This window comes from Ursus arctos, chromosome X, assembly GCF_023065955.2.
Source record: "Ursus arctos isolate Adak ecotype North America chromosome X, UrsArc2.0, whole genome shotgun sequence".
NCBI classification, from domain to species: Eukaryota; Metazoa; Chordata; class Mammalia; order Carnivora; family Ursidae; genus Ursus; species Ursus arctos.
The window spans coordinates 102973313-102983379 of record NC_079873.1 but is presented as its reverse complement, the minus strand read 5'-3'; positions in this window follow the sequence as shown (position 1 = coordinate 102983379).

The following is a 10067-nucleotide window of genomic DNA, read 5'->3' as shown; positions in this document are numbered from 1 at the left end:
GATCAACAGGACTAGAAGCTGGTTCTTGGAGAGAATCAATAAAATTGACAGACCACTGGCAAGACTTATCCAAAAGAAAAGAGAAAGGACCCAGATTATTAAAATTATGAATGAAAAAGGAGAGGTCACGACGAACACCATTGAAATTGGAAGGATTATTAGAAATTTTTATCAACAGCTATATGCCAATAAACTAAGCAATCTGGAAGAGATGGAATCCTTCCTGGAAACCTATAAACTACCAAGATTGAAACCGGAAGAAATTGATTCCTTAAACAGGCCAATTAATTATGAAGAAATTGAGTCAGTGATAAACAACCTTCCAAATAACAAAACTCCAGGCCCGGACGGTTTTCCTGGGGAATTCTACCAAACATTCAAAGAAGAAATAATACCTATTCTCCTAAAGCTATTTCAAAAAATAGAAACAGAAGGAAAGCTACCAAACTCATTCTATGAGGCCAATATTACCTTGATCCCCAAACCAGGCAAAGACCCCCTCAAAAAGGAGAATTACAGACCGATTTCCCTAATGAATATGGACGCCAAAATCCTCAACAAGATACTTGCTAATAGAATCCAACAGTTCATTAAAAGGATTATCCATCACGATCAAGTGGGATTCATACCTGGGATGCAAGTGTGGTTCAATATTCGCAAATCAATCAGCGTGATACATCATATCAACAAGAAAAGACTCAGGAACCATATGATCCTCTCAATCGATGCCGAAAAAGCATTTGACAAAATACAGCATCCTTTCCTGATTAAAACGCTTCAGAGTGTAGGAATAGAAGGTACATTTCTCAATCTCATAAAAGCCATATGAAAAGCCTACTGCAAATATTATTCTCAATGGGGAAAAGCTGGAAGCCTTTCCCTTAAGATCAGGAACACGACAAGGATGCCCACTCTCGCCACTATTATTCAACATAGTACTAGAAGTCCTTGCAACAGCAATCAGACGACAAAAAGGGATCAAAGGTATTCAAATTGGCAAAGAGGAAGTCAAAATGTCTCTCTTTGCAGATGACATGATACTCTATATGGAAAACCCGAAAGAAGCCACTCCCAAACTATTAGAAGTTATAGAGCAATTCAGTAACGTGGCAGGATACAAAATCAATGCTCAGAAATCAGTTGCATTTCTATACACGAATAACGAGACCGAAGAAAGAGAAATTAGGGAATCCATCCCATTTACAATAGCACCAAAAACCATACGTTACCTTGGAATTAACTTAACCAGAGACGTAAAGGACCTATATTCTAGAAACTATAAATCACTCTTGAAAGACATTGAGGAAGACATAAAAAGATGGAAAGATATTCCATGCTCATGGATCGGAAGAATTAACATAGTTAAAATGTCCATGCTACCCAGAGCAATCTACACTTTCAATGCTATCCCGATCAAAATACCAAGGACATTTTTCAAAGAACTGGAACAAACAGTCCTTAAATTTGTATGGAAACAGAAAAGGCCCCAAATCTCCAAGGAACTGTTGAAAAGGAAAAACAAAGCTGGGGGCATCACAATGCCGGATTTCGAGCTGTACTACAAAGCTGTGATCACAAAGACAGCATGGTACTGGCACAAAAACAGACACATAGACCAATGGAACAGAATAGAGAGCCCAGAAATGGACCCTCGGCTCTTTGGGCAACTAATATTTGATAAAGCAGGAAAAAACATCCGGTGGGAAAAAGACAGTCTCTTCAATAAATGGTGCTGGGAAAATTGGACAGCTACATGCAAAAGAATGAAACTTGACCACTATCTCACACCATACACAAAAATAAACTCCAAATGGATGAAAGACCTCGATGTGAGACAGGAATCCATCAAAATTCTAGAGGAGAACATAGGCAGCAACCTCTATGACATCGGCCAAAGCAAACTTTTTCATGACACATCCCCAAAGGCAAGAGAAACAAAAGATAAAATGAATTTATGGGACTTCATCAAGATTAAAAGTTTCTGCACATCCAAGGAAACAGTCAGAAAAACTAAGAGGCAGCCCACGGAATGGGAGAATATATTTGCAAATGACACTACAGATAAAGGACAGGTATCCAAGATCTACAAAGAACTTCTCAAACTCAATACACGAGAAACAAATAAACAAATCAAAAAATGGGCAGAAGATATGAACAGACACTTTTCCAATGAAGACATACAAATGGCTAACAGACACATGAAAAAATGTTCAAAATCATTAGCCATCAAGGAAATTCAAATCAAAACCACACTGAGATACCACCTTACGCCAGTTAGAATGGCAAAAATAGACAAGGCAAAAAACAACAATTGTTGGAGAGGATGTGGAGAAAGGGGATCCCTCCTACATTGTTGGTGGGAATGCAAGTTGGTACAGCCACTCTGGAAAACAGTGTGGAGGTCCCTTAAAAAGGTAAAAATTGAGCTACCCTATGATCCAGCCATTGCACTACTGGGTATTTACCCCAAAGATACAGACGTAGTGAAGAGAAGGGCCATATGCACCCCAATGTTCATAGCAGCAATGTCCACAATAGCTAAATCGTGGAAGGAGCCGAGATGCCCTTCAACAGATGACTGGATTAAGAAGTTGTGGTCCATATATACAATGGAATATTATTCAGCTATCAGAAAGAACGAGTTCTCAACATTTGCTACAACATGGACAGCACTGGAGGAGATAATGCTAAGAGAAATAAGTCAAGCAGAGAAAGACAACTATCATATGATTTCTCTCATCTATGGAACATAAGAACTAGGATGATGGGTAGGGGAAGAAAGGGATAAAGAAAGAGGGGGTAATCAGAAGGGGGAATGAAACATGAGAGACTATGGACTCTGAGAAACAAACTGAGGGCTTCAGAGGGGAGGGGGGTGGGGGAATGGGATAGACCGGTGATGGGTAGTAAGGAGGGCACGTATTGCATGGTGCACTGGGTGTTATACACAACTAATGAATCATCGAGCCTTACATCGGAAACCGGGGATGTACTGTATGGTGACTAACATAATATAATAAAAAATCATTAAAAAAAAAAACAACTTCATGGTAATAAATTTGTGACCTTTGATGAAAAGGAAAAATGGACAAACTTCTTAAAATACATTAACTATCAAAACTCATTCAAGAAGAAACCAATAACCTGAATAGTCCCATTACTATTACAAAAACTAATTTGTAGAGGCACCTGGGTGGCTCAGTCGGTTAAGTGTCAGACTCTTGATTTCAGCTCAGGTCATGATCTCAGGGTCGTGAGATGGAGCCAGATGTTGGTTGGACTCCCTGATCAGCAGGGAGTCTGCTTGAGATTCTTTCCCTCTGCCCCCCACCTCCCTGTGCATGCACGGGCTCTCTTTCTCTCAGATTAATAAATAAATCTTTTAAAAAATAATTTGTAGTTAAAAACTTTCCCACAAAGAAAACTTTGGGCCCAAATGACTTCACAGGTGAATTCCCCAAGCATTCAAGAAATAATTACAATTCTATACAAACTCTTCCAGAAAATAGAAGATAATAGAATACTTCCCAACTCATTCTATGAGACAAGCATTACTATGATACCAAAATTAAAGACATTATATGAAAGAAAACAAAGACCAATACTGCTCAAAAACTTAAATGCAAAAATTCTTTGCAAAATTTTAGCAAATTGAATCTAACTATATGTACAAAGGATACTTCATCATGACCAAATGAAGGTTTATCTGAAGAATGTAAAGTAGATTGAACAATCAAAATCACTGTAATTCACCACATTAACAAAAGAATAAAGAAAAACATATCATCATCTCATTAGACACAGAGAAAGCATTTGACAAAATGCAACATCTTAGCATAAAATCTCTTAAATAAAATATCTTAGCAAACTAGGAATAAAAGGAATCTTCCTTAATCCAAAGAAAGGTAACTACAAGAGACCTACAGCTAACATCACATTTAACAATGACAGACTAAAGGCTTTCCCCCTAACATCAGGAATAAGGCAAGGCTATCCACTTTTACCATTTCCACTCAATATTATACAGGAAATTCTAGCCAAGCCAGTAAGTTAAAAAAAATACATCTAGACTGGAAAACCTTAAGGAAAGGAAAACATTAAACTCTCATTAGTCATGGATGATAAATTGTCAAAACAGAAAATCTTCCAGAATGCATAAACAAGCCACACAACTAATAAGTGAGTTTAGCAAGATTGCGGGATACAAAGTCAATATACAAGAATCAGTTGTATTTTTATATATTAGCCATGAATAACTGGACATTAAAAATATTTTAAGCATCAAAAATATGAAATACTTAGGGATAAACTGGGTGGAAAATGTCCAAGTCTTGTATATTGAAAACTACAAAAAAAAATTACTAAGAGAAATTAAAGAAAACTTAAATAGAAAGATATACCATACTCATGGATTAAAAGACTTGATATTAATGTCAATCCTCCTCAAACTGATGAATAGATTCAACAAAATACCAACCAAAATCCTAGAAGACTTTCTTGCAAAAATTGACAAGCTGATTCTAAAATTCATAATTAATATGCAAAGAACCTAGAATAGGCAAAACAATTTTGAATAATAATGACAAAGTTAAAAGACATACTACCTGATTTCAAGATTTATTATAAAGGTACAGTAATCAAGACAGTAATAATGCCAGGATAGACCCATAGATCAATAGAACAGAATAAAGGGTCCACTGCTCTCCCCCGGGCTGGCGGGGGGGGGGGGGGGTGGGCAGGGGACGGCGCTGGGAGCGGGCGATGGGGCCCTCGCTCCCACCCTCACCTACCTCTGCAGAGCTACTGCAGAGGGAGCGCCAAACTCGGGCGGAGTGCGGGCTCCCAGGGCAAGTGAGCGCCTAGGTCGAGAAATGGATTCAAGTGAAACGGAGAGCCCGATAACGGAAATGAAGGGAGACAGAAGAAGTGTTTGAAAAGCTCCTTCTTCAGCTTGTCTTGCTTCTGGAGCATCTCTTGGAGCAGAATACTCTGAACCCCCGAACTCTGCAAAGCCTCGAAAAGACATACCACCTCCCCCAACAGGATGCAGACGGTCGCCATCGGTCGTCTGAACTCACTGTTAAGCACAAATACACAAAAGCGTACAAAGACGTGGAGAGATTCCTCCAGGAGGATCGGGGCATGGGCATATACCTCTATGGGGAGCTGATGGGGAGCGAGGACGCCAGGCAGCAGCAGGTTGCCCCCCCCCCCCCCCGCCCCGTGCTTTGTGCTGACCAAGGAGCAGATGGATAGATCTTCAGGCAAGGTGGTGGCTGAGATGTTCTGAAGAGGAAAGATCACAGCAAGATTCTTTTTCATGCATCTATGCCCAGCCCTGGTGGGACCAGGATCTCATTAACCCTGAACATCAAAGGAAGGGTAATGGGGCTGCTAAAGCCATCAGCCAGCAGCATCCACACCTTGGTGCTTCTCTTCACGTAGGCTGCTCTCCCTGGAGCTCATGGACCGCGTGGTGCCTTTGTCCACCACCCTGAACTTGCCACCTCAAGATACTGAATCTTCATTGGATCTCTTCCATGAGGTGAAGGCACTTCTTTCACACAAATGATGAAAGCTGTCTGAGATACACTGGAAAACCTGCTGAACATTTTGCATCGATCATCTCAGCATATGGCTGCACTGGATATTTCTAGAATTCCAGGAAGTCACAGATTTTGTATCCTGGGACCAGGGAACACCATTTGATATTCTTCTCTAGATCATTTCAGAAAGATTCTGCAGGATTATTTTGATTGACAGGTCTGTTGTTTAGATTTTTCCAAAATGTTAATACCCTTGTTAAAATATTAATATGTATTAATAATAAAACATAATGGATTACTTAAAAAAAAAAGAACAGAATAGAGAGTCCAGGTTGTATATATGGTCAACTGATTTTTGACCAAAGTGACCAGGATAATAATTTCAACAAATGATGCTGTCAGAATTGGACAACCTTTTGCAAAAAAAATCAAGTTTGATTCATTTTGTCATATATAAACTCAAAATGAACTATAGACCTAAAGGTGTTAAAATATTTCTTGAAACTGTTGTGCAGCAGTTAAACTTAATTCCTAACTGATATAGAGGGATTCCATGGTGTAAAAAAATGTTAGAATTATGTTCCTCTCTTAAATATTTATAATTTATTTTTTTAAATATTTTATTTATTTATTTGACAGAGATAGAGACAGCCAGCGAGAGAGGGAACACAAGCAGGGGGAGTGGGAGAGGAAGAAGCAGGCTCCTAGCGGAGGAGCCTGATGTGGGGCTCGATTCCACAATGCTGGGATCACGCCCTGAGCCGAAGGCAGACGCTTAACCGCTGTGCCACCCAGGCGCCCCAAATATTTATAATTTAAAATAACCAACTAAAAAGTAAGAAATCTGGGATGCCTGGGTGGCTCAGTTAAGTGTCTGCTTTCGGCTGCCTTAGGTCATAATCCCAGGTTCCTAGGATCAAGTCCCGCACTGGGATCCTTGTGTGGCGAGGAGCCTGCTTCTCTCTCTGCCTGCTATTCTCCCTGCTTGTGCGTGCTTTCTCTCTCTTTCTAACAAATAAATAAATCTTTAAAAAAAAACCTGAGAAATCCAACAATAAACAATCTCTTCAATTTTGTTTAATCCAGTAACACTCAAATGTATTTGATCATGGAGCTCTTTGTTTGCACATTAGTAATATTCTATGAAACATACTTTGGAAACCATTACTTTGTTCACCACTTTTGCTTTACTTGTGAGGAATCTGATACCCTGAGACAGTAACTCACTTGACCAAGACCACTTGTCTAATGATGTCTCCAGGCCTAAATTCTCTGCTCCTTGTATTATGCAACATATTATCATTTTCATCAGGTATGGGCTGTGTCTTGAAGATTTCATAAGCAAGTACTGCTTCTACTTCTGTGCTTCCACTACTCCAGGGCCTGTCCCTATTATAGCAGTTATCATCATATAGTACAGTAATCTGTCTTCCCCATTAGATTGAGCACTCCCTCTGCCCGGGGAATGGAGATGGATCATTTTTGTTTTGCCCAGTTAGTTTCAGTGACAAGAATATAGTGGAATCTCAGTAGATGTTCTATGAATAAAAGGACTTGGGGTGGGGGAAGGACTTCCATGTGAACAGCCCAATAACAAGAGTACAAATATCCAAGAGAAGAGTACAAGACTCCAAGTTGGGAAAAAAGATACTGAGGAACAGTGATCTAGGGGAGGGAGACAGGACTGGAGAAAAATTAAGAACGGTATTCTCACAACAAGGAATCTGGAAAGTAGACTCAATGAGATATAGTGGTATTACCAATGCAGAGAAGATATTTGGTTCAGGACAGCTGGTGTGTTATTGCATAATCTCTAAATAATTAGCTATACTAAATGCCAAGAAAATGCTCTGCTCAGTGCAAAAAAAATATAGCACATTATGACATAACCACATTAAAATAATTATTTCAGGGGCATCTGGCTGGCTCAGTCAGTAGAGCATGCAGCTCTTAATCTCAAGGTACTGAATTCAAGCCCCACGTTGGAGTGGAGCATGCTTTAAGAAATAGATAAATAAATAATTATTTCAGTTGGATAACACTGAATATCTATCATAAGTATCAGTTCAGTATGTTGAGGAAAATCATTTCAAGCTTGTTATTCTCAAAATAAAAATTGAATATATAGAAACAAAATTACATCACAAAAAGAACATTATTGATCACGACAAGCTCTTAGCACACATAAGCTCATTTGGGTCTAATAATTACCCTGTAAGGTAAACATTTCCCTGTTCATTTTAAAAAGATTTGAAAAGGGGCGCCTGGGTGGCTCAGTTGGTTAAGTGTCTGCCTTTGGCTCAGGTCATGATCCCAGGGTCCTGGGATAGAGCCCCGCTCCTGCTCAGTGGAGAGCCTGATTCTCCCTTTCCCTCTGCCTCTCTCCCCAGCTCCTGCTCTCTCACTCTCTGTCTCTCTCTCAAATAAAATCTTTTTTAAAAATAATAAAAAATAAAAGATTTGAAGAACTAAATCTCCTCTAAGAATCTGCCTTTGGTCATAAAAGTCTAGGTTGCCCCAATTTCCCCCCCAACATTTTCCAAAACCGAAGTTGCTCTAATATGGTGAACTTCTCCAGTGACCTCAATTTTATAAAGAGTTTAGTTTTTCTGACTCACATAACAACTTCTTGTTGAGCATTTAAAAATGATAACAGGTGCATCATCTTGTTCAGGACAAACTGTAGGAATTCAAAACAGCTGCCTCTCTAAGGAGCATCCAAGACTTTTAAGAGTTCCTAATATGGGTTTTGTATCAAAATCAATTTGTAACTTTTCATGGGAAGAGAAGAAAAAGAGGAATGAGTGCTTATAGAGTTCTGAATAAATTCCAGATATTGTGCTAAACACTTGAAAAAGCTTCCTGTATATAATTCTCATACCCTCCTTTGACATAAAATGGACCTTGCTTCCAGAATGTTTATAAAAAATTATGTTTTAAAAGTTAGAAAAACAAAGGACACAAATGCAATAAATGTTTAAGAATGGAAATTAGTCATAAATATACATAAAGTGAACTTAAAGACAGCACTACTACAGGAATAAAATCTAACTGAACTTTATAAATTTATATTCATTTATATCACTCATTTCATTAACATTTTAAATAATAGTCCACAAATATAAGGCAAATATATTGATACTATTTCCTAACACCACTTGGAAATATTAGTTATGTTCTATTCTAGAAAACCAGTCACTTAGACGAGAGATGTTAAGTTTAAATTGTAAAGTTTAGACTATGATCTTCAGGTTGGAAAAAAAGTTAATTTCATTACATTTACATTTACACAGATGCAGTCAAAATCATGTTCAATAACTCTACCACAGGAAAGATTCATTATAACACAGTTTCACAGAGCAGGTGTTGGTTCTGCCTCCTACCCAACACTTAACAACAAAATTCAACCCATTGGGGCGCCTGGGTGGCACAGCGGTTAAGCGTCTGCCTTGGGCTCAGGGCGTGATCCCAGCATTCTGGGATCGAGCCCCACATCAGGCTCCTCTGCTAGGAGCCTGCTTCTTCGTCTCCCACTCCCCCTGCTTGTGTTCCCTTTCTCGCTGGCTGTCTCTGTCAAATAAATAAATAAAATCTTTAAAAAATAAAAAAAATCAACCCATTAAAAGTAAGGGCAAGCCCACTGGTTTGAGTTGATATATTTTTTTACGTCATTAAGTTATTCCCCCCTCCCCCCCCAAATTCCAAAGCAGTCTTAAAATAAAAGTATCCAGCTCAAACAGCTGGAAATTCCAGCCCTGTACTGGCTTTCCTATAACTGACATTTCAGGTATCATAAACTATATTAATCTGATCTTGGGAGGGGAATGGAATGGGATGTTGAAAAAAATTAATATTCTTTTTGCATGTAAGACCCTATCCCTAAATTCCTAATAAACAGCAGGATCAGAAGGTGACTCATGATTACACTGTTATCCTTTTAAACTGGTTAAATCAAATGACCCCTCTGGCATTCACATTTTAAATCTGCAAGTCTAGACATTACATCAAAATTTAGATGTCCAACTTGGGGAAGCTGGACTCCAGCCCCAAGAACTACCACCCAAAGCAGATGGAGTTCACGCTACCTAGTCTCCACATCGCCTTTTTTTTTTCTCTTTTTCTTTCTTTTTTTTTTTTTTTGTAAACTTCTGCAGAACTCCAAGATGCCGTGGAAAATTCTCATATGGCACTAAAACCGAGCAGTTCGCTCAGCTGCTTGTTGATCCCTATGAGCGGCCATGCGCTGCTGCTGGGATTCATCTTTGGCCACTTCTACGAGGTCCTAAAACTGCAGAGACGGGATCAGTAGGAGACCACCAAAGCCGAGTGGACAGTGAGGAGAGGAGGCAGGGCGTCAGGAAAGAGGAAGAAAGTTAGGGGCTCTGGGCTGACTTCCAATGTCCCCTACTTCTTCCCGAAGCAGCGTGAGAAAGAGGCGGGAGAGCCCGGGACAGGTGAGCGCTCAGATGGCGTCCCGCAAGCTGGGCGGCGAGGAGAGACGAGAAGTGACCCGCTCGCCCC